Source organism: Ammospiza nelsoni, chromosome 10, assembly GCF_027579445.1.
Source record: "Ammospiza nelsoni isolate bAmmNel1 chromosome 10, bAmmNel1.pri, whole genome shotgun sequence".
Classification (NCBI taxonomy): Eukaryota; Metazoa; Chordata; class Aves; order Passeriformes; family Passerellidae; genus Ammospiza; species Ammospiza nelsoni.
Window position 1 is genome coordinate 16292372 of NC_080642.1, and position 24126 is coordinate 16316497.

Here is a 24126-nt window from a genome sequence, read left to right on the forward strand (position 1 = left end):
TACTGTCTTATGGATATTTTTTAGATAAACACAGCAGCCAGCTTCAGCTGTATTCCAGTGATAAAGACATATTCCTAGGGGAAGACTTGCCAGATTATAGCCATGACTGTAGGTTTTCTGCAGTTTTCTTTTAGGCTGAGATAACTACGGGGCTTCTTTTTGTCTCCTTGGGCCAAACTCACCATGGTTAAAAATCCCATGTAACTTAGGAATTCAGTACCAAGGAAAATTTAAATCTATTATTTTTTTGATAGACTAGAATTGTGTAAGACCCAGATGAATTATGACTACCCTAAAGCAGAAAGGTCTGTGACTTTTACTTTATTTTCTGCTGTGCATCACTCACACTCTAAGAGTCCATAATCTGTGTTCATGCAAATGGCCTCTTCTGGGCTATACTTGTGATTTTATTAGAAAAAGAGTATTCTAAAAGTGTTCATTTAAATTCATAGATACTAATAAATCACTAAAAAGCCTATTTTACACTGAAAAATTATGCCACACACATTTTTCTGAATAAAGGAGATGGTATTTTTTAGACAAATGGATAATTTATTCTGGATTGTACATGTGATAGGAGTGTTTTCAGAGTAATTTCTTTATGTCAGAATTGGTGGGTTTTTTCAGGCTATACTATAGTTTTAGGACACTTGCATATTGAGAATGAATCTTTGTTAGTGTGCCTAATCCAATAAATATAAGAAATATCTCTGAATGAGTGAGCCCAGATAAAACAATTAAATTCTTCAGTAACATTAAAAAATTCTGATTGTTTTGTACTATGACACAGTTTCTTGAAGATACTTCCTCATGTTGACAACTTCCACTGACTTCAGGTAAATTTATACGTAAATCAACGTACATGCACATATGTATTTGAGTGTGCACACCTGCACATATACAGCTTTGAAGTCTTTACTGCATTACAGTCTGAAGATTTTTGTTTTATCTCCAGTTGCTTCGAGATGTCTTTCCTCTTTAAGGATTCACTTTTAAATCTAAAGGCAGTTTTCCCTTATTTCTTCTACGATCCAGTGCTCTACTTCTGACAAACATTAAGCAGTTGCTAGTCTCAAGCAGAGTTATATCCTTAATATCTATAAAGGTGTCTTCTATTATTGTGAAGCAAGCAGTTTTCTTACTGGATTGTATAAAGTAATCCAGTATTTGAGAACAATATTACTTTCAAAAATGGAACAGCTATTTCCTGCCAGATGCCAGAAGAAGCAAGAAAAAAGGATATAGAAAATATATTATGAGCAGAGTTTGTCATTAAAGACTTGAAGCTAGATTTTAATCTTACTCTGGGAAGAAAAATTGTGATTACAACATATATATATATATAGAGTAATTTAAGCCATGTAATTCTAATAATCTTAAGTGAGAAGTTGCTGATATCACAACATGATCAACCAGGGTTATTAGGGAAAGTTCTGTAACAAGTTAAAATGCTACCAACAGAGCATCACTGTTTCTCAGCCTTCCAGAGACAATTTATATTGATTGCAACTGCCAGTCCTAAACACTCTCCATGTTCACTGTGAGGAAGGATAACAGTGAAACAGAAAAGATCTGGGTCATATGACAGATGTAGCAAGACACAAGATTCCCACAAGAAGGATTTTCAACCTTGTAGCTGAAATATTTTAACAGCACAGCAATAGCTGATCAAGGAGGCTTGCAGTGCTCATGGGTTCAGAGGGGATACTCAGGGTCCCTTATCATAATACACCAACAAGGATTCACAAGTACACTGTAGCCAACTTGGAGTTTAAATGAATTCCAGATCTTAAATTAGTACAACAACCAAGATTCTTACATTATTTAACTTTTTTCCCTTATACCCTGATAGTTCTTCATGCCTACTTGTTATGAAGAATGTGATTATATACTTTTTAAATTATAGTAAGTAGTTATAAACCACATAAGCATAGAGTACAATTATTATAAAATACTTGGCTTTGTGTGTATATAGAGTTTTGTATCATATAGAAATTATTGATAGTTGTAAGAAAGCATAAGAAAACGTTCAGCTCTCTTGAACAATGTCTCGGCACCCAAATTTCCAGGTGGATGGTCCAAGCATAGCAAGACAGCTTGATCAGTTGCTTCCAAACCCTTGTCCTCAGTAAAAGTATTTAACAGTCAAGGGCTCCAAACTAAGGTTATAAAAATACAACTTGATTTTTTTCTACTGGAAAAAAAAATTCTACAGGGAAATTATTGCAGGAACCATTACATAGATGATGCGACCATGTAGATCCCACACATGACACTGGAAGATTAAAGTTTCAAAGAACTGAGAGTCTTCTATGTCTGACTTTTATTGTGTTTCTTAACACAATACAGAGCTGAAAAAGCTCTTCCTTTCTAAAGGCTGGGGCTGTTAGGTTATTTCTAAAGATTTCAGCAGGGCCAGAGTTCCACACCACCTCTTACTCTAAAATAAACATGCAGCCTCCACCACAGGCAAGAGCAGTTGCAGTGATTTCTGTGATGTTGTGTCATGCTGTATGTCAGAGGCTACTCTAGACGGCCAGAGTGGACCCTTGTGGCCTTATGCAACAATCAGGATTCATATGCCAAAAACATCATCTGAACAAGACAAGACCTTTGCAAAATCAAATCTCCTGGATTTATGCACATACCTGAATACTCTGCAAAGTCCAGCTATTTTGCACTCTTATTTTAATATCAGATTGCCGTTGTCTGGAGTGCTTAGTAATTGTGCTGGTTGCTTGCTTTGTTACAAGAGTACGTGACAGCAATCAGGAACGCCATTTGAAGAATTCACTGTGCCCATTAGAAAAAACCAGTGTCATTAAAAACTTTGCACAAGGTTTTAGTGGAGCACTCCAGGGCCGTAGATTGGGAAGAGCAGCTCTCCCTAAAAAACGCTTACTCTTTTTCTTTTTACTCTCTTGCCTGGTTTAATATTACCACAGACCACGCCCTGCCCCAGGGGAGCATAACGAGCTGACAGGAGGTGTGGCACAAAACAAAGCTGGATTTTGCTCCACCACCCAAGACAAAGTGACACTGCGGTTACACAGCCCTGGGCTACCTCTGTGAAACTGTGGTGTTGGAGATGCTTGTGTAGGAAAAAGGCTTATTCTAAAAATCAGCTCAAGATAGGCTCTGAACAGTTCATATTCATTGACCAAGAACAATTTTTTCCCTTTGTCACTCAGCCATGAAGTAGGACTTTGCAGGAAGGAGGTGACAGTATATTTCTGGAACTGCTCCAGTACCTCCCCCTGTCCCACACTCAGAGGCCAGGTATCAGTGTGGTCTTAGCTCTGCCCTGCTTCTTGCATGAACCATAGGACTTGTGTGCTGTAACTACAGCTCCTTGCTCACAACTGGAGCTCTCTGTCCTTGGCAGGATCAAGAGCTCTGTTCTCACATGTATAAATGTGTGATGTATGACAATATGTTTAAGACTCAAAGGTAAAGTTGGCCCTAGAACTGCATTGCACACTGTTAACTGTTTGTGAACACAGAAGGCTCTAAGCTCCCCTCAATGATTTCACATGTAATTTTTGCATCATGCGCACAGGGACAATTTGGCAATGTATAAATTGTGGTTGCAAGATGCCTTTTTACTTTATTCACATGAGTGTTTTTTTTTTTTAATTAGTTTTCAGACCTTTGCCACAGAAGCATTTTACATAGAAACACAGCCATAATTCTGGGGCTTTGAATTTGCATTACTCCAATTAAAAATATGAAAACCAAAACCCCAACAAAACAATGAATAAAAAACCTCTTGCTTTGGGCTTCAATCATGGTAGGTCTAGGCTGTCTTCACTGAAGAACACAAAACCGAGCTCTGCTTTTCCTGTTGAAGCACATGGGATTTGTTCTTGCACAACTAATAGTGATTAACTGGTTGGCTTGCACAAGTGGGCACAAAATCTTTTGCATCACTCCAGACTATATTTTTGTTTTACTGGCACATAGCAGAATGTTTTACTGGCACATAGCAGAACAGGTAAAATGAATTTGTAAATTCTAGATAGAATAACAGTTATTTTACTTATGAAACTCTACTTCCACTCATGTTTGGGGTGTGCCCCCAGAAAATTTGAGGGATTTTAGTAGAAAATGCATCTTCAATCAGGCAACTGTTTCTAAGTTAAAGAGCCAAATATCATCCAGGAAAACCAAAATATGTGTAAGAGTGCAATCCAGACTGAAATAAAATCTTTCACTTGTCAGAAGGGAAAAAACTAAACAGTGCTAAATACAGCCATTATAAAGACGGTTAACATTTTACCAGCGTATATTTTCTGCTCAGGTACTCTAGGGCAGCTTGTTCACTCTCTTAGCCTTGTACTATTTCCTGTGGGGGCTGCCCTGAGAGCTTGTAACATTTAAGAGCAGACCTAGCAGACAGTTTTCATATGCCAAGTGCTACTTTCAAAGCAATCATTGCTGCTTTTAACTTGTAAATGCTGTCTACAAAGAGCTAGAGACTTCATTTGGAAAAGCAGGGGAGTAACGTTATGGATATATAAACAATGAAGGAGTATGAAGGAGTATCTTACACCTCTGTGCATGTAAGCAATTTCTGTTTGAATGGCAGTGTTCACCTTCAGCATGGCCATTCATCTTCCTATACTCTTCCTGATTAATTGGTTCTACTAAACCTTAGAAATTAGACCGTTAGCTTAAGAACTAAAATAAAACATTATTCAGCTCAAATATTTATTACATAGAGTATATATTAAGCACTGATTTATAAGTCTCAAGAAGACAATGCTCCAAAATATTTTCCCCAAAATAGAATGGCTTTAGAAGTTATAACTCTGCTGACAGAGGTTAATTTTTCTATTTAAAGGGAGTGTTTTCATCTTAGCACCAAAATTCACTTCAGTCTTGCCTGATTTACAAGCAGCTGCTGACAGAGTTATAAGTAAGCATGGGCTGAAACTGGAACTAATTTTTAAACCTAGATTGCTTGATAGTTAAATGGCTGTAACATGGCCCAAACAAAATGGACTATGCAACTGAAAATTTTGGTGCTGATGAGGTATTAGTTCAGGGGTTTTCCAAAATACCTTTTCAAGTTATTTGTAAAACATGTTTGATTAAAAAAATCCAGAGTGTACTTTGTTGTAATGTAGTTATTTAAAAATCTTCATAGTAAGGACCTCTTTGGTTTTCTCAGCATCTCAGACAGGAACTTTCACTTACATAAAACAACACCAAAAGAGGAAAATGCACAATTGTCTCAGCTGCACAAGTATAAAGCAAGAGTAGGGATGCTGACTGCAGTACATGAAGATAGGCATTTTCAAGTACATTAGAGGAAATGTTATGCCTGATAAGCTTAGACTTTACCTTTGAATTCATTAAGGGACCAAGTATGGCTCATAGAGGCTTAAGTGGTCAAAAGAGAGGCAGGGGGGGACTGCCAGAAGGGAAGTGTCTTATTCCTGCAAAGAGCATGCTTTCCCTTGGGACCCTGAGAGGGGCCAGCCAGGAAAATGCTTTCTCTACACTTGCTATCATAGGAGAGATTACTTTAATCCTTTAGAGTTGGAGAATGGAAGGAGAAGAGAAGGGCTGTGTGCCTTCTTTCCAGTTGAATGCTCAATAATAGACCTCAGCTGAGATTAAAAAAGTTTGAGTTGGCTTTATTGAAAATCATTTAGTTCCCAAGTACCAACACATCAACTTTACAAGGCAGGCTTCAGCTGGTATCTTATATGTTGAAGACATCATACTGTCTTTTAACTATTAAAGCTAATCACATCTTTTAATGAATCCTTCCATTATTTTCATCTCTTCTAGGGAGATTTTTTAATGTACTTGTTTAGGGACTCTTTTATGTACTTTGTATTTTATAGCGCCTGTTCCGGAATACTCCAGACCTGTGAAGTGAGCAGCATCACTAGTACCAGGCAACAAGAGCTACTGCAAACATTCCTCACTAACATTTGCAAAGCTGCACAGATAAGAGTAAATCTAGTCCTGGTTACTAGGCTAAGTATCTTGCTGAAGGACCTGGTCCACTGAGGCTGCAGAAAAATCCACGTTACAGACAGCATCAGTTTCCATTTAGAGATGGACTATCAAAGTTAACACAAAGAAACTGGTGTTTTTCAGCTTTTATGAAAGGATGAATCAACCATGTCTGTGTTTCTTAAGCAAGTCAGAATCACTTCTCAAGAAGAGCTGTATGCATGTCACAGCTCTGCTCTTCAATAAGCATTCTTGTTCTTAACCTAAAGTCACTTGCAGCCATTTTGATGGCCAAATTCAAGTAGATCAACTTACATCCTTAAAGCAACATACAAAAAGTCTCCTGGCTCATAAACATTCCTTCCAACAGGATTAAATTAGCAGGAAAATACAGAGCAGCTATAGATATTTTTATTTGCTTAATCAGATGTAATAAAACTTAACCAAGAGTCCACTCTATCATGGACATTGATTAGGCATTCAGTACTATGACTTTTGCTTTTTACAGTGCACAGATCATCCTGAGAGGAGAGAATTCAGCTGGGGTAGAGGCATATCCCAAACCCAGAGCTGGGTTCTTTCACATCATTCCATGCTCTGCACAAACTTTCATAAGGAGAGCAGCACATGCCAGGGCACTGTCCTGGCTCAGTCCTTTGGCAAAGCTGCTTGCTGCATCACACCTTGCTAGTGGTCAGGGGACTGTGTGCCACCAGCCTCTGACCTGCTGCCAAGTGCTTGTGGATCAGAAAAGAGCGCAACAAGGAAAGGAAGGGTGTTTTTGGGCCACAAATGCCAGCAGTTGGTGTCTGCACCCAGCCCTGCAGCAATGCTGTGCAGCCTGGCAGCAAAGAGCCATCACCCACTCGCAAATGCAACTATTTTCCCTCGAGTTCAATTGCATTGACTACAGCTTTGTTAGGGAGGCATCTTCCCCTGCCTAAAGCCACAGCTCAAATAAAGTTTTTCCCATTGCAAAATCTAGGATTAAAAGCAGATACTGCTATGTTTTCACCTTCACAAATCAAGACGATTAGCCGTTAGATTTCTTGTTTCACTACTAAATAAGATAAGATAGTTACAAGAAAACATTAACATGGGTAAGACTTTGATTACTTGCCAATTAATTTAACTGCTTAAGCTGTGTGCAGAAACCATGGAAAACTGACAGTGGGTAATACAATGCAGATGTATATGCTGGCAGACAAAGTAAAGATATTAGACCTTGATAAAGGTGATAACTTTCTAATTTCAGTCTTCATGGAGGTAAGAAACAAACAGAGCTCCATCTGCTGCAAATTCACTTCCTAGGAGCAAAATCACAAATTCCAAGTGATCACAGTGGAAATATTATTTTGCTGCTGGACATTTAACACTTAAAATGCCATGATCATTTTAGCAAGCCTTTTTACAGTGCTTTGACACAACATCTGAGTTTGCCTGTTAGACTTCAACATTAGCAAACTTATGCCATGAAAGAAATAAAGCAGAGCTATCTCTTAGCAAGCCAAAGGAAGAGTTACTTAAGGGTGAAGTTGAACATGTTGAATGGGAAACTGCTAAAAAATCCAAGGAAAAGAGAAACTGTTCCTAACAGTAACAAAAAACCTATCATATAATTTTTTAGTTCTATATGTAAGAAACTGTAATTACACATGCTGTCAAAGCATGACAACTCATATTCAGGAGATTAATAGAAACAATCATTCCTATACAAATAGAGTCATCACTAGACTCCATGTTCCTTCCTTCTAGTTGCCACTCTGAACATCAAGGCCTGCTGATGCACTGCTTGTCCCTTTGTCTGCACAGGGTATTGGTTCTCAGACAGACAATGTTCTCCTGTGTGGCTTGGGTAAGAGGTGTTTTTAAAGTGCTCCCCCTCACCTTAAACAAGAGTTAGTGTGCCAAAGCTGTAGCAAAGCCCACAGCTGAAGAGGGGGGGGGCAACAAAAGTTAGGTAAGAAAGATGGAAGTCCTCAAGACTCTTAGTTATGTTGTAAAACACAGAAGGGTAGATTCCTTTTTGCTGAATTACTGAGGCAAGATTTAATGTTTAAGTAGCATCAATGATATGACACCAACCTGTTTTTCCTCACCTGTTACCTAAATCCACACTACAGCCAAAACAAGTAGTAGGACATCAGTTTTCATGAATGTTCCAAAAAGGACCCAGAAATATTTAGAACAGGAGATTTAATCTTTGTTACATGTCCAAGTGGTTGAAACAACAATAAGGAACAAAATTAGTTTACATACTAATGTCATGTGCAAGAGTTGAGGGTGTTTTTTAAAGGGGTTATTACACTGCTCAAGTCTAAGAGTCACTGAGAGATCAAGGCCTCATCTAATGGTATTCTTGAAACTGCAAGAAGCATTAAGGGCTCTAAAAGAAACAGCTGCTAGAGGATCTATGCAAAATCCTCTCAGAAACTGAAATATTCAAGAGTAAGGAAAGTTACATAATAAAAGTGGAGGTATCAAACTGACTGAGAAATGTATACAATTTCATTATATCACATAAGCAAGAAAGCAGTAAGAAAAATTCAAAGTAGGATTGTATATGCAAGGAAAATAACCCTAATTCATTGTTGCTTAATTAGATATAACATGAAAAATACATTGGATTCTATATAAATAGTTATGTGGAAAGTGCATCTTGATGCTCAGCAGCACTCATGAAGGCAAAAAGATGTGAAAGCACAATGAGAAGTGTAATGAACCTAAACAGAAAATGCCATTGCATTGCTCTGTTAATCTATGTCCCCTTCATTAAGGAATAGAGAGAACAACCAAAACATAACTGATCAAAACACTGATTTTCACAGGGGTTTTGAATACAAGGAATCCAATCAAGAGTAACACTGTCTGATTTTGTCCTGAAGTCCTGACTGCTACATCCTCCATGAAAGTGACTGAAAGTATATTATTTATGTAGCTTCATTGATTAACAAAAATAGGCTATCTTCTCAATATTTTTCACTTCTGGGCTCTTCATTTTTTAATGATTTCAGAATAATTGACCTCTCCTGCAATCATTGTCAGCTGACCAATCTTTTTCATCCTACCCTCAAGTTTTATAACAATTTGTAAGAATGCTACTGTTTTTTATAGTTTTTGCTGCTAAGCAACAAATGCCTTCTATTATAGTAAGTCACCTGTACAAGCAATTTACATATCAGACTTTTGCTTTCCATTTCCAGTTTCTTCTCAACTGCTTCCTCTCCTGTGGGCCTATTCTCACAGTGTACTTTATGAGCTGGAAGCCTGATATTTGAACCAGCTATACTGATGTAGATGAATTGGAACATGACATCACCCTCCTTCTCAAAGTGTTTAATGGTATTTAATTTTTCCCCTGTGTTCAAATTTCCTTTAAAAGCAGACTCAAAAAATGAATGCAAGAATTAAGGTTTTTTTCTTTAAGTGTATTGTCTTTAAATTAATTTTCAATCTGTTTTACAGAATATGTTTGCCAGCTGTTCTTTTATTGTTTTCATACCTCTCTATATCCAACTTTCTAGTTAAATACTTACAGTTTGGCCCAAATTCTGCTCCCTAATGTGCATGATCGGAAGTCACAAGCATATCCAAGAGCTGGAATTGGCTCTAGCTATTCACCCACAGCCTATCATATTTTCAGTATTTTTTTACTATAACTGTTTCATTTTTCTTAAATGATCTAAGCCATTTTACTGAGGCTTAGATTTTAACAGACAAGTGTGTATAACTAACAGCACCTTCACTGAATTTTAAATTACCCAGATATTGTGTTTTAAAAATTAGTATGAAGCAGGTTATTTTAACACACTACTCCTGACAGTTGAACAGAATCCAGTTCTACTCACAAATTGGTGCAATCTTAAATATCACTTCAATTAGGAAGCCAGATCACATGAGCTATAGATTAAATTGGTTAGAAACCTTATCTGATACAATACTTATTTGACAAGTATTATAGCATATAGATGGTATTATTAAATTCCCCTCCTCTCACAGCTTTGTAATATATTTCCAGGCATTTCTAGCACCTCTATATAAACAAAAGATGGAAATCTTTTAGGCAAGCATGGAGTTGGCTTGCCTGTATATAACATAAGATACAGCTGCTATTTAATGAAACACAGAATTTTGAATCTTAATAGGAAAGTATTTTTACTTTAACATGAGAGGCAACTTTGCCATTGTTTTACCATTTATTTTAGAAGTTGACAATAATTAATTCAGAAAACAGAGTATTTTAAGTTTTCACACACTAAACCAGAGGTTAAGGGAGAATATAGTCTTAAAGAAACATTTCTTAGTTCAGATGATTTATATATGCAATTAAAAACTTACAGTAGGCTTTCAGCAAAGCCTACCATGTTCTACCAGCACCAAGCTTTTGCTTAGGCTTTGTTCCACACCTAGTTATAGCAAGCACCTGCTGCTTCAGAGCAAGGTTGAATCTCAGAGCCTGTAAGTTCAGGCCCTTGCAGTAAGTTTTAGACATGAAGTGGCTGTAAGGACCTGAGAATGAGTCAGTCACAGTGAGTTACTGCTGCTGTCACAACCATCCATCACTGTGTCTAAAGATTCCCATAGTTGGCTGTGAAACTTGTAGATACCTTGTAACATGAATGCTATTGCAGCTGTACTCACTTATATCAACAGATGTTTTAGCAGAGACAGGATGCTGAAAGAAAATATCCCAGATGGCTTAACTTCAACATGCAGAAAAATACTTGGACTCCTTAGAAATACTTAGATGATAACATGACATTTGACACGTCCACAATGGACGTTACAATGTAACAGAAGGGAATGGGTTGATTTGACATTATTTCTTTCAGATAACAGGTGCTGTGGGCAGAGGAGAAGCAGTAGATGTCATGCCCTGACTTTAGTAAGGATTTTGAAATGGTTTGAAAATCATATCCAGAGAGCAGCTGTCAGCTGCTCTCTGTCAGGAGAGAAGGGTGTCTCAAAGAAGAATTCTGCACTAGATCTGATACCACTCACTATGGATGTTGGGTGGTCAAAGTTAACTTGAATTCTAGACAAGAAAAAAAAAGTAAACCCATAGATACAAGTCAGTAGGTAAAGAGTATTTTTCTTCCAAAAAAAAAAAAAGATTTAACAGTATAGGATTGTGCACGTAGCTTATCCATAAAGCAGGATCAGGGAATTGCAGCCAATTGCAAGCACAAATTCCATAAAATAGTCACTTTGCTCTATTGATCTTTTATGTGTCACAGGGTAAGGGTTACCTCCTCTGTGGCCACCAGATTATAAGAATGATCAGCTGGAGTGGGGGAAAGAAATGGTTCTTGGTTTTCAGACAATATTTACATCCCATCCCAAAGAGTCAAAAGTTTACCCCTTCACCTTTTCAGAATTTTCAATGACAATTTTTTTCAGTTCATAGTGTATACCTGTTCAACTCTCAATTCATCTAAAGAACTGTGTTATTATAATTATATTTTTAAAGTGACAGCTTAAAACTTCATCTAATTCTCACCAAATTTCTACATAATAATAAAACCCCCTATCCTTCTCTGTCAAAAACCAGCTGCCTCATTCTCCTTCTGCAGAGATAAAACTAACATGCTGCCCTTGGCTTCAGTGACTGCAAGGCTGTGTTTCTAGAAATTGTTTCTTCAACTAGAAGGATTGCCTTTCTTTTCACTTCAATCCTCATTTTGTCAGATGCTAAAATAACCCATGAATTAGGTCTTTTAAGATGCTAAGCAAACTCATGAATTTAGATTTTTTTCTTTAAAGTGGGCACTGATCCCCATTATAACAGAATGATGACAGTAACAAAAGGTAATATAATTATCTGCTTGACAGCCATGTGGGAAGAGGAAAATCTAACTGTTCCTCTCCCCCCATCTCTCCAGAAAGCAGGTAAGGAAGTGACTGTGAACAGACTTATGGCACCAATAGGATCATATACCCACTAAGCACAATTTCTTCTTTAATAACTAATCATCATTAGTTATTTCTGATGTTATTTTTTCTTTAATAATGCTTTGCACCTTCATTCACTCTAACATTGCAAACCTGCCCTGTATGGCTGCACTGGATGTTGTAGAAACTCACTGCACGGAGTCATTTGTCCTCCAAATGTGTAATGCAACAATCAGCATTATTAAACACACTTGGGATAGAATATCTTCTGAGAACTATTGTACATTACACACAGATTTTTTTTCCATCTATAAGAATGAGTTTAATAAAAAAGTTATTAGAAAAAAAAAGCTGAATAATTGCTTGGTCTAGAAAGAGCACACTTATTCCAAATGTTCTATTTCCATCAAATTCCACAGCAATGCTTTGTTTGCCTCAGTCTGGTTTGTGTTTCTGAGCACTTGCCACTATGTGCAGGTAACTACTTTGGTTACGTGAAATAATATCAAACCCACATTAGCCAGCTTTTCAAACACAATTTCAATCCTTTGAGTTGTTAAAATTTTTGCAATGCTTTACCAGGATTTAAAAAGGAAGTAGGAGAGAAACTGCACTATTAAAGATGTTGTCAATGAAAACTTTAAGGGTGCCATGAGAGTATTTTAAGAGCACACAGCCACCTGGACATTGTTCTGACTTACTGATAATTTCCTTCCTAGGACAAAGGAGCTCATCCACAGTAAAATTACTTTTCTGACTGTCCCTATAGGCAATTTTAGCAAGTCAAACTACACCTTAGAATGCTGCCACAAGCCATGACTTGTAGCCTAGTGTAGGGTTTAGTAAAAGAGCTAATTAGGAAATCTGTCTTTTGCAACTCTGGTTTCCATTCTCAAAAGGCCACTTTCCATCATGGAATAAATGAGCCAACTGCAGCCCAGTCCAGGAATATTCTATGCTTTTCAATAAAAATGCCCTGGCCAACATTCTAACACTGCTGCAGGAACTGATCCCCATTCCTAAGCATTTCAAGAACATTTGAACACCATCTTTCAATGCAGTTATTGCTTCTAAATTAGTTACAGAAACTCCCACAATGGTTCTTAAAGGAAGTGAAAGAAAACTGTAGTAGGAATGCACTGAGAATTGGCTTTGAATAGATGTAAATTGTTCTCAGCTTTGAATGATATGAGCTTCAGAATACAGATTATCCTGAGGATTCATTTAGAAGTAAATTTTTACCCTTTTTTATAAAACCAAGTCAAGTAAGAAAGGGAACCATATTAGAGGCTACTTACACCTACAACAGTCAAGACAAGAGCAGTTCAAACACACCCTTGGGCTCTCACAGCCACAATGTACTGGTCAAAAACTACCACACACAACCACACCTTCCCACCCATGGTATTGGTGCTGCCCTTCTGGGTTTGTCCAGGATAGGATAAAGCTTTCCCCGCTCAGCAGTGCAAGCTGAGCACAATGCAGGCATTGGCAGGGACTCATCCAGCCCGTGCAGAGCTCCAGCAGCAAGGAAAGTCCTTGAGCCATCAAAAAAAGCCCTGCCTCACTCCTAACTTTATTTGTTCCCAGCCACGGCCCAAGGTACCAAGGCCTGTCCCTACTTGGGGACAGAAGGACTGTCAGAAGGACTGCAGAAGGACTCACAGCCAGCCCTCAGGACTGGGGCAAGCAGGGAGAACAGCAGTCACAAGTGGGCCTGGCAACCCCATTCCTGCCTCCTTTACTGCCCAGCCCTGGGCTCCGCCTTGCAGACACCACAGAAAAAAAGGAGCAAACCCTGACAGGGTCCAGGGCACTCACTAATATCACCCAGCTGAGAAGGGACAGCTGGCCCCACACCAGCTTTCCAGAAAAGTCAGTTCAAATCTACCTTTACAAAAACATGAACTGAGGCTGTTCTGTGTGACCGTCCTACAGATAGCTATTAAATACACAGCTAAGGTAGTCACAAATTAAACCAGAGCATATGACTCCTGCCAGGTAGGCTACAATAATTTTAGTGAAATACATATATATTTTCAGTGGAAGTTGGCAACAAGGATGTGTTGAATTACTAGGATTTAATGGATTTTCATAAGAATCTAGTCAGTTTTGAAATATGTTCTCAGATTTTACCATAGAGACAGTTCAACCTTGACAGATCCCAAGATAATAATCTTTTAAGGGCAATATGTACTTAGCTGACATAAATAGCATATTTTAATTACAGTTAATAAGAGTCAGATTTTGTTTTGAATTCCATGATGTCAAACCTGGCATGCTCCTATAGGGAGTCTGTACAAAGAGCACAATAGTTTTTTTTCCTGTAACTCATCTAGACTTTTGTTGCTCATGTCAGTTTGACCTTGAAGAGAACATGGTGTCCTTTGAGGTCCTTTTTTAAGGAAAAAGTCACACTCAGGGCCAACAATTCTTTCCCTAAAGAGACCTCTGTATCTTTAGCTGGTGAAAGCTGCTGGTCTACCACCAAGAGGCAGTACCCCTTGTCCTCTTTGTTTACAAAAAAATACAGCTACAACCGAGCTCTGATTCCAGAAGTGTTCACCATCAGTACAGGGACCTTTGTGCCAGCATTAAGAGTCTGCTGAGATAGGGTGTTAAATATACAGCAGACCTGTACAAGCTTATATAAGGTCTGATCTCTTACTTATTTAGGCAGGATAAGAAACAAGGCTTCTGCAAGTAACTAGACAATGTGAATAACCCAATTGATTGCAGTAAGCATATTTATATATCAACCATTATTAAAGTGTCTGTGAATTTGGGCTATTACTCCATCAATTGTAACTATGTCAGTAAATTTATTACATTTGCCTGCCTGTAACATCTGGTGTTTTCTACTGCTATCACAAGCTGTCCTTCAGATTCCATCAGCCTGTAATAGTTTTGCAGCTAGCTGTAAATATGCCAGCAGCCTTACTAGGATTTCACTAGATAGTTCAGTGGAATTAAGCAAACAAGGCTGATAACAGAGATTTTCCTACCATTACTGTTCTAATGGATTGGGATTGACTACAAGGAGGCATCTAGAAAATCCACAACACTAAGTTTTTCCTACTCACAGTGCCAGTCAAGTGCTTGTGGACAATAATTTCTTTGCCTGATCCATAAAGTGTGCTTACAAAACTCACCAAGCTCAATAGGGATGTACACTTAAGATGGATTTATACCTCCTAATAATCCTGCTGGCAGCTACTTTGTCAAAAAGTGTAAGGCAAAAAAGTACTGTTAAGAAACACAGTCTGGTCTCCTGCATAACACAGGCCAGTGAACCTCACCCAATAATTTATGCTTCAAGACCATAATTTGCTTTTGAGTTATAGCATCTCTTAAAGATGTTCATTCATACACTAAATGGAGGTGAAATTATTACATGTCTAGGTAAGCTGTTCCAGTGACGAATAACCCTTACTGATAAGAGACTGCCTTATCTCTGGTCTGAATTTACATAGCTTCACTTTTCACTATTAGATTCCTCTGTCTTTAACAGCCGAATAAAAGAGTGCTCTATAATTTCTCCCTACAAAGACACTTGACCACTGTTAAGTAGCATCTTAACCTTTACTTGGAGAAGTTAATGAACCAAGTAGACATCTTTCAATACACAGCATGTCCTTATAGCCTAATTAATTTTGTAGTTCTCTGCATTTACTCTCATTTTTAATGCATCCTTTCTGAAACTTCATACCGAAAGGGGCCATATAACTTTTACAACACCAAGATTCTTTCTTACTTTTGTATTTAGCGAGCAAACCCTCAGAACCCTGCATCCTCATGAAACCATTAAGAATTACTTATAGAGAAGTTTCATAACAGAGTAATTGAAAACACATAGGCAATTTAAGATGACTATAGAAATCTTAGAACATAATTCCCACTGACAAGATGAAAATACCTGATGCAATATAAATTTAATAGTGGATGTGACTCAGAATTCAGTTTGTTATCAAACAAAAATTTCTTGTAACAACCATTAAGTTAAAAGGAGCAAGACCGTCTTCAAGTATTTTTAGAACATCCAATTTTATCTAAACTTCATATTTGGGTGTGTCATTTTTAGCTTAATTCTGCCTTTTAGGCCTGAGAACATTAGAAAAAGCCCCTTAAAAACAAAACCATGAACTTTTGTAATTTTTTTAATCCACTCTTACAAAGTCAGTTTTGAGAGGAAAGAAGTTGTTTGCCAGTAAAGTCTGTATTGTTGGAAAATAAATAAATATAAACAAGTAATTAGTTCTACTTGATGCTGTTTAGAAGTGGCATACAGTTAAATAAGCCCTAAAACTTGTGAAAGCTTATGCGTGGGAACAAGCACTCCAAAGAGCACCCACTAACCCATTCCTTTGCTGGAGCCAGGGTTTCTTCTGTTTCTATGTCAAATTGTCTCCCAGGAAACTGAAGAAAGCAGTCCCTTCTCAACTCCCCACAGATTTGTGTACCCTATTTTTTCTTCTCTCTGGTTCTGTGGGGGAGCTCAGTGATTTCTCTTCAGCTGTTTATACAGTGTGTGCTATACTTGCAGTTATTTATATACACACATATATGTGGATGTATTCCAGCTGAGCTGGCTTTTGCTGTTTTAAATGGAGAGGATTGGCTATGCACAAAGTTTTCCTCTGGCCTGTGCATCCGTTCACTGCCTAGGCCAAGGCAGTTATTACACACAGCAACACTGCACGAGGCTCAGGGACCATTGAAAATTAGTTGCATGCATAAATCATTTCAGAGAAGTAGGGAGACAAATCAACTCAAATTTTATAAAATATTTATTCTGACTGATTAATAACTATTTGAGACTTAGCTCTTTTTCACAGTATGTAACGTAGACTTCAGGATCCAAGGTGACTGCATTGCATTTGAGAAAAAGACCAAAACAACTAGCACTAGAGGATCACTGAAGACAAAGACATTTTACAGATGTGACACACTTTCTGAATACCTTGGCTATGCAGATTCCAACTATGCACTGAAGAGCTCTATCTTTTTAACTGTTTTACAGTCTTCATACAATATTACATGCCAGATGCATGGCCACCCAAGATGGTTAGTGCTCCTATTGATAAGGCAATTACTAGAGCAAATGGGGTTAGGGGATTTCTGTTCTAAAACTGAAACAATATGAGATCAAGATCCAGGGCAACTAAGTTCAAGGCTGTCATTAAAAATCTGGATGATTTAATTACTAGCATTTACAGTTAGAAGCTAGACACTCTGTGAAGATGGTATGCCTAATGAAACCCATGCCTCAGGCACCCGAGTTGGCAAGGCACTTCTTCATATTTAATGCATTGCATAACTATCACAGGTTTTGGGTTTCTGCTGTGTACAGGGCACAGGGAAAACACCTGCTCTAGTAGGTGTCTCTGCCTTTCTCAAATACAGTTTCAGCAGTGCTACTGGCAGCCCATTAGACACCTAGGTGAGGCTGTGATGGACCAGAACAAAAGAGACCTGACTCTCCTCCCCTGCTGAGCAGACTCTCTCAACTCTGGGTGTAAAAACATAAGCATAAAAGTTACCCTGAAGGCCAGCAGAGTACTAGGAACTGTGATAACAGCTAAATCATTAGCTGTTAGAGATCTCCTTTCCACTTTTTTTCTGCTATACCGTTAATTTGTCCCCTATAATTTTGAGCTTCATTTAGCATTCACATTTCTCAGTCTCTTATTTATTCATGTGCAAAAATAAAGTACTGAAGCCATTCAAACCCCAATGCTTGTATGAGAATTTCCACACATTTTGAAATAAAAAGGCCAAACTCATCAGTACAATCTTGTTCTTGTGACTAGAAGAGCCCTAAACCTGTTAGCAAGAGCAAACTTGTAACTTGATTTCTTCTTCCAAAATTTCTGTGAAATTTCTTTTTCACAAAAAAGCTTGCCTCATTAATATGTACAGGGAGAAGCTATACAGAAGCAATTAGAAAAATGCAGTATTATGCTAAGCTGGAAAAAATTAAGTCACTTTTAGGACTTTCTACTGCTATAAATAATTAAGGCTTTACCTTAAAGTAATGCTTCCTCCAGATGCAATGGGGAAACCACCAGAAATCTGAGTCATTACTGTGAGTTATAAATCACAGATTAAGTCTTGATGAAAGGAGCCATGGAACAGCCTACTCAGCTGAGAGATATTTGATGATATAAACAGCCATAACATTAGCAATTCCCTTCAACTTGATCAACTGAATAAGAGCACCACTTTTGTGAATTACCATATAATACTTACATGGTCAAATAATGAAGGTTTCATTAGATTCATAGAATTATTTAGGTTGGAAAAAATCTTAGCATCATCAAGCCTAACTGTTAACATAGGACTGCCAAGTCCACCACTAAACCACATCCCAAAGTTCCACATGTCTTAAATACCTCCAGGGATAGGGGCTCCACCACATCCCTGGGCAGCCTATTCTAGGGCTTAACAACCCTTCCCAAAAGGAAAGGTTTCCTAATACCCAATCTAAACCTCCCCTGGTGCAATCTGAGGCCATTTCCTGTTGCTCTACCACTTGTTAAGGAGGAGAACAGACCAAACTCCATCTCACCTCTCTGGTAGCTGTAGACAGCTCCATGGTTCTCTTCTGCCCTCTATTTCTCCAGATCCCTCAGCTGATCCTCATCAGACTCATGCTCTAGACCCTTCCCCTGTTCCCTCACTTTTCTTTGGACATTCTCCTACAGACACAGATATGCTGCCCTCAGCTAACCTGTAGCAAGTCTGGTTCTATTTGAGACTTACAATCGCAGAGCTTATTTCTATTAATAATAAATAATTTTAAGGTTTCAGAGATTCTCTAATTTTTGAAAGACTATCAGAATGACCTTAGAGTAAGCTTGTTTTTCAATACTATTTTTTAAACTTTTTTCCTTTTCAAGAACAGTATTTTTAACTTTTTTTTACACCCGTAATGTATGTTGTTAAACGGACACACCACAACTGAGAACTAATAGCTTTAAAATCCTTTGAGTTCTGAACTAAGTAGGGAGGGATCCAAAGCAAAATAAGCCAGAAACACAAGAAATATACCAAAAAACCCCAACTCTGTGTCCTTCTGACAAGCACAGACAGTAATGATAAAATTTGTTTCCCTAGGAGACCTCCTTGTTACTGATACTCCAAGCAAAAGACATTAAGACATTTACTACATACGCCCCTCAATGAATACTAAATCTAAAGTATCGATACATGTAATACTGGCTTTTAGATAGGAAGACACCTTGAAAGGTCTCTGACTTACCTTTACTCACAGCTTTCCAGGTACTTTAAGACATGTCTCCTTTGTTCTGGAAATAGTTACTTGGTTCTCAGTCCACAACTGCTGCCCTCTCTAAAAGAGGAAAGAAAGACACCTTAGTAATGGATATTTTTAGCTTACCACATTTAAGAGAAACACACCTGTGATATTCTTCTAAGCTACACCACAAAACTTTGCCAACCCTCCTCACCTCCAAGGCACCCATGTTAGCTGCACTCTCACTCCAAGCCAAAAGCAGCCCCAGGTACTCCCTGAGCTCCTTTTGTGCAGTGCCTGGGTGAGGGGAACACTCCCAGAACAGCTGAACCTTATCACCCTTGACAAGCCTAACTCCAGGGCTCCTAAGTGGCCACAGGTGCTGAGGTTGGCACACACAGCTGGGTGTGGTTAATTTAAGTGGCAAGCTGTGGACACACTTAAAGAAATATTGCACATGACACAAAGCTTTTTACTTCATCATAGACAAAGCTGACTTTGACACTGATACATTCAGTTATACTTGGGAGACTTTTATCTGGCAGAACATTTCACAGGTGTAACATTTTACACTGTAATCAGCAGGATTGCATGACTCTTTGATAATTAGTGAGAGGTCTTTTAGCAGGCCCAAACAAGGACCCAGGAAAGGAATACCTTTCAAGAAACTTCTTATTAATCTCCTAAGGATTATATACCAGAGTGAGGAGTGGCTGACCATGAGCAGAAACACCTGGCAACTGCATTGCAAGGTTTCTGCAGAGCCAAATTAGACATACACAATTAAAGTTCATTTCATTAGATTTTGCTGTTCAGAAAAGAATCATATGGGAAAATGTACTGAATTAAGAAGAGGCAAATTATAAAAATAATACTATTTGTACTTTCCAGGCATACTTTGGATATTCATATAGTCATATTGAGAAGTTAAGAAATCGTTGTAATATGCACGTTGGTGTTTCTAGTAGGTATTGGTTAAACTGTTAGGAGTTTTAAGAAAAAGGTACTTCAAGTCATTACTTCTATAGCATTCTGTCGTTGTTCAGCTCCAGTATGAATGTGCAAGAAATTGATGGAGGGACCTGTTGTAAAACAACAACTAGTGTCAAGGAAAAGGGGAAAAACTCCCAAATCTGTCTAAAAGGTTTTCAAGCAGCTAAGGACTGTTCTAGCAAACCTCTCTAGGTCCATATTGCCCAATAACCTCATTCTTTCAATTACAGCCTCTGTTACCCTGCCGGGCCTTTGGCATGGGCAGAGCATACAGTGAGAAATCAATCCTGGACTTAGGAGGATAGAAACACACTCTTCCTCATTTCAAGATGGGCCACCTCCGACTTGTTCCACCTCAGGTTTGTGATGAAGCAATCCAGATCAGTTCAGTTTCTGCCACTGGCTGAAGGCTCAATATTATAGAGTCAGCATTTGCAGGAAGAGGTAATAGCCTTTATTAGAAGAACAGGGGGAAAAAAGAAAGCTGGTAAAAGCAAAGTAAATGGCAGGCACTCAACCTGTCAGCCCATGGCAGACCATGCAGAACACAATGTCATACATGAAGATGGGCTGAGTGCCTGGAAATATACCTTTTTCCAAGAATATCAATCTAATAAAAATGATTAATTCTGCCCACAGATCCTGCCTGTCTTATTCTTTTAGGCTATCATGGCTTCAGAAAAAATCCTACCAACATCTGGGAGCTGCTGCTGTCAGGGACGGGTGAGTTCCAGCAATGCTGTTCCCTGCCAGGCCACCCTCTCATTTCCCAGCCAAAAATAAAAAGATGTGCTCCCTGGAAGAGTACTCTGAAGGGAGGCTGGCCACCATGTTCACCACAATTAAAGAGCAGGCTTGTAAAAAGTATGCTCTGGGATTATAAAAAAACAACCTTGCTACATCTATGTCTCTAGTTCAAAGATGCCAATCTGCCTCCCTTTGCTGGAATAAGGCTGGTTTAGACCACAAGATACAGATTGTTACAGAAAAATTGCCAACTTCAGGACAAAGGGACAACAAAATATTGTGTTTAAAGAGGCAGGTAAAGCATTCAGAGAAATGAATCAACCTTTCCCATTCACCCCTGATCTTTTACAGTGTGTGAAAAGTCAGTCAATTAAAGAAAAAAAAATTTAAAAGGCAAAAAAACCCCAAAACCCCACTTTTTTTTTTTTTTTTTACTAAACACCACAGCTGGATTTACTAAAATTATAGTTGAGACCACTGGAAAATTGCTAGGGTGATAAAACAGCTTGTATCATAACCACCACTTTCATTCTGTTCTGTGGTTTAAAAATGAATCTGATTTACTGTCTAGCTTTTCTTGTCTGAAAAACGTAGCTGTACAATTCTTAGTGGTTAAAACTATGGCTGAGTCATTCTACTTTGCCACAGCTGACTTATCCTCCAGAAAGCTCCCACCACGCTGTCTGGAGAGTGATTGGACATGCTTTGGCTGCTGCACAACCGTCCATGGTTGGAGACCATGTATATTCCCAAAGCTTGAAACTGTACAGGGAGTTCTCTGGAAGCTAGAGATGAGAAAGGACTAAAAAATGTGTGCAAGGAGAGTCTAAACACAGTAATGGGAAATGTTGGGAATTTAGCTTCTAGAGACTGGAAAAATACAAAACCGTGGCTAATTCCAAGTTCTGCACCTGTTAGATAGCGTGTCCTTGGGCCTAGCTGTAGTAGGATAACAAATAGTGAAAGAGACATGAGAAAAGAGAGATGTAACCCCTAAGGAATGAGGAAGAGTTCATGGTATAGTTTAACCAATAGATTGCTTGGCTAACAGAATATTCATAAGTTTATTATTTGCTGTATAAGTGTTTGATGCTTTCTTCAATAAACTGGACCTGTGATGAACCATCTGGTGTCCTGGTCTCCTTCCTACGACAGGGGAATGCAGAAAATATTTACCAGTTGTTAGACTCTTCCCATCAGAGAGTGATCTGGACAACAGGCTGCTTCCTGCACACCTCAGCTCCTAAATTGCAGGCTCTCCTTGAGAGAGGATTCACTGGCTGATTTTTCATATGGGAAGGAAGAACAGACACAAGAGAGCAAGACTGGGAGAAAACAAGAAGTTAAGACAAGCTCAAAGGAAATGAAATGGGTTGGAGTAAGGTGGAGAGGCAGAAAGTCTGCCAAATAAACCCCTATGAGAAGAGCACTTTTAATTGTGTTCCACTTCTGCTTACCAATACTGCCTGGTCATCCCATGCAAATCAGGTAGACCCTGTTACTTCCTGTTTGTGTCAACACAAGAGAGAAAAATGCCACTGGTGTGGGAAGAATGTCCCAATAGACTCACCAGGTTTTCATTGTGTTTGCCAAACAAGAATGAAGATCCTGCTTTTCCCCCATGAGCAGGAATTTCTCCCTTCCCCAGCAATTTTTACCAGTCTGCCCCAAAACTCAGCATCCCCCTCATTAACTTCTTGGCACTAATTGGTTTATTATGGGAGAAGATGCTTTTGCCTGGTGATAGGCAAAAGAAAACCACCAAATCAAACTAAATATTTATTTAAAACAACCCTGTGATAAAGCCTATGCTTTGGCTTTTGCATCCCCAGAGTAATCATAGCAGATCTTACTGCCAGTAGAAGTTCAGATATGATACAGTCTTAAATAATCAGAGAAAAAAAAATCAGCAGGCTGTATTCTCAGCTCATAAAAACACTACATTAAATGTAACATATTTACTACAGCCCTCAAGGGTACATGGTAAAAAGCTATATTTTTTACTCTGCAAGACTTATCCCAAGTCTATTTCATTTCATTTGGGAGTATGGGTTTCGCTGGATTTAAGTGACTTCCTTCTGATCTGTGGTCAGTGAAAGAGGGAGTTAGAGCCTGTGCAAAAGAACAAGCCAGGTTTATTTATTTAGTAGCATGTTCTCACTGCATATTGGGATCTTAGAGTGCACATGGATAGACACTTCATGGCTGGGTAAAGCTACTCTCAGCAGGTGGATGTAGCTGATTCCAGGGGCTGGTAAAAGTAAAATTCCTGGAAGGTAAAATTCATGTAGCATATGAAAGGAAAGAAGCCCAGGACTCTGTGCTGGCACAGCAGCGGAACAGCACTAACAGCCAGGGTTTAAATGCAATTTAAACACAGCATCTTGTCCTGGGCCAAAATTGTGCAGAAGTGACTTGGAGAAAATTTTCAGTTCATGATTGCCCCTTGAACAATACAAGAGACAGAAGATGTAACCAAAAAGAACTGGTCCAAAATACTGATAATGCCTTAAACATTTGTCATCTCCAAATACAAAGCCCAACGTTTATCACAGCATAACTCTGTAGATCCTTTGCTAGCATAAAAATCAGAAGATAAGGTAAATTATTTTCCTAAGTAAATTTTTACCAACAGTTTAGCACCAGTATTTTAATTTCCAAGTGCAGGCAGAACCCGTGGTTACATTGGATATTTTGTGGCTAACCCTGGTAAATGCTACAGTTCTAATAGCAGGTTCCATAAACTGCACTCACAATTCTGAAAAACTTTCCTCACATATTTTTCTACGAGCACCTTTTTTTTATCCTGAAGTGCACAGGTGACTGCAACACTTTGCTTTTAGCTCCATGATGTAAGTGTTGGTCAAGGGCTGATAGGGAAAGTGCCAGGTAACCAACCTTGCCAGGGAGGGGCTTCTCTGTTATGCTCAGATTTTTCCCCTGGATTTTGAAAACTCTCAGAGTATGCAAGTCAAAACATGAAAATGTCAAATTATTAAAAAAAAAAAAAAACAACAAAACAGAGTTGTTTTCTATTCTAGATGTGTATTAGGCTGTCAGATATGAGCCCATAAGATATAATAACAGCACTACATGCAGTCTGTTATTACAATCTAAAGATTGTATTGTCATGACAATATGAAGGCAGCACATTTGGTTAAACACAAAATCTTAATGCTATCATTTCCTGATTTTTGACTGCATAACAATGCATTGAAATTTTCTTAATGCAGAATTTTTAGTTAGCATCTTTTTATGCCTTAGTATTC

The 24126-nt window shown here is 38.4% G+C and overlaps 1 long non-coding RNA gene across 1 annotated transcript in view; it reads right to left on the reverse strand.

Annotated features, from left to right (window-relative positions):
* Positions 1–19404, reverse strand: part of LOC132077710 (uncharacterized) — a 35065-nt gene extending 15661 nt beyond the window's left edge. The window contains exons 1-2 of the long non-coding RNA XR_009419100.1: positions 19332–19404; positions 19124–19213 (exon numbers count right to left, since the gene is read on the reverse strand). This is a non-coding gene — a long non-coding RNA (uncharacterized LOC132077710). The remainder of the gene's footprint in view (positions 1–19123; positions 19214–19331) is intronic.
* Positions 19405–24126: the final 4722 nt, after the last annotated feature.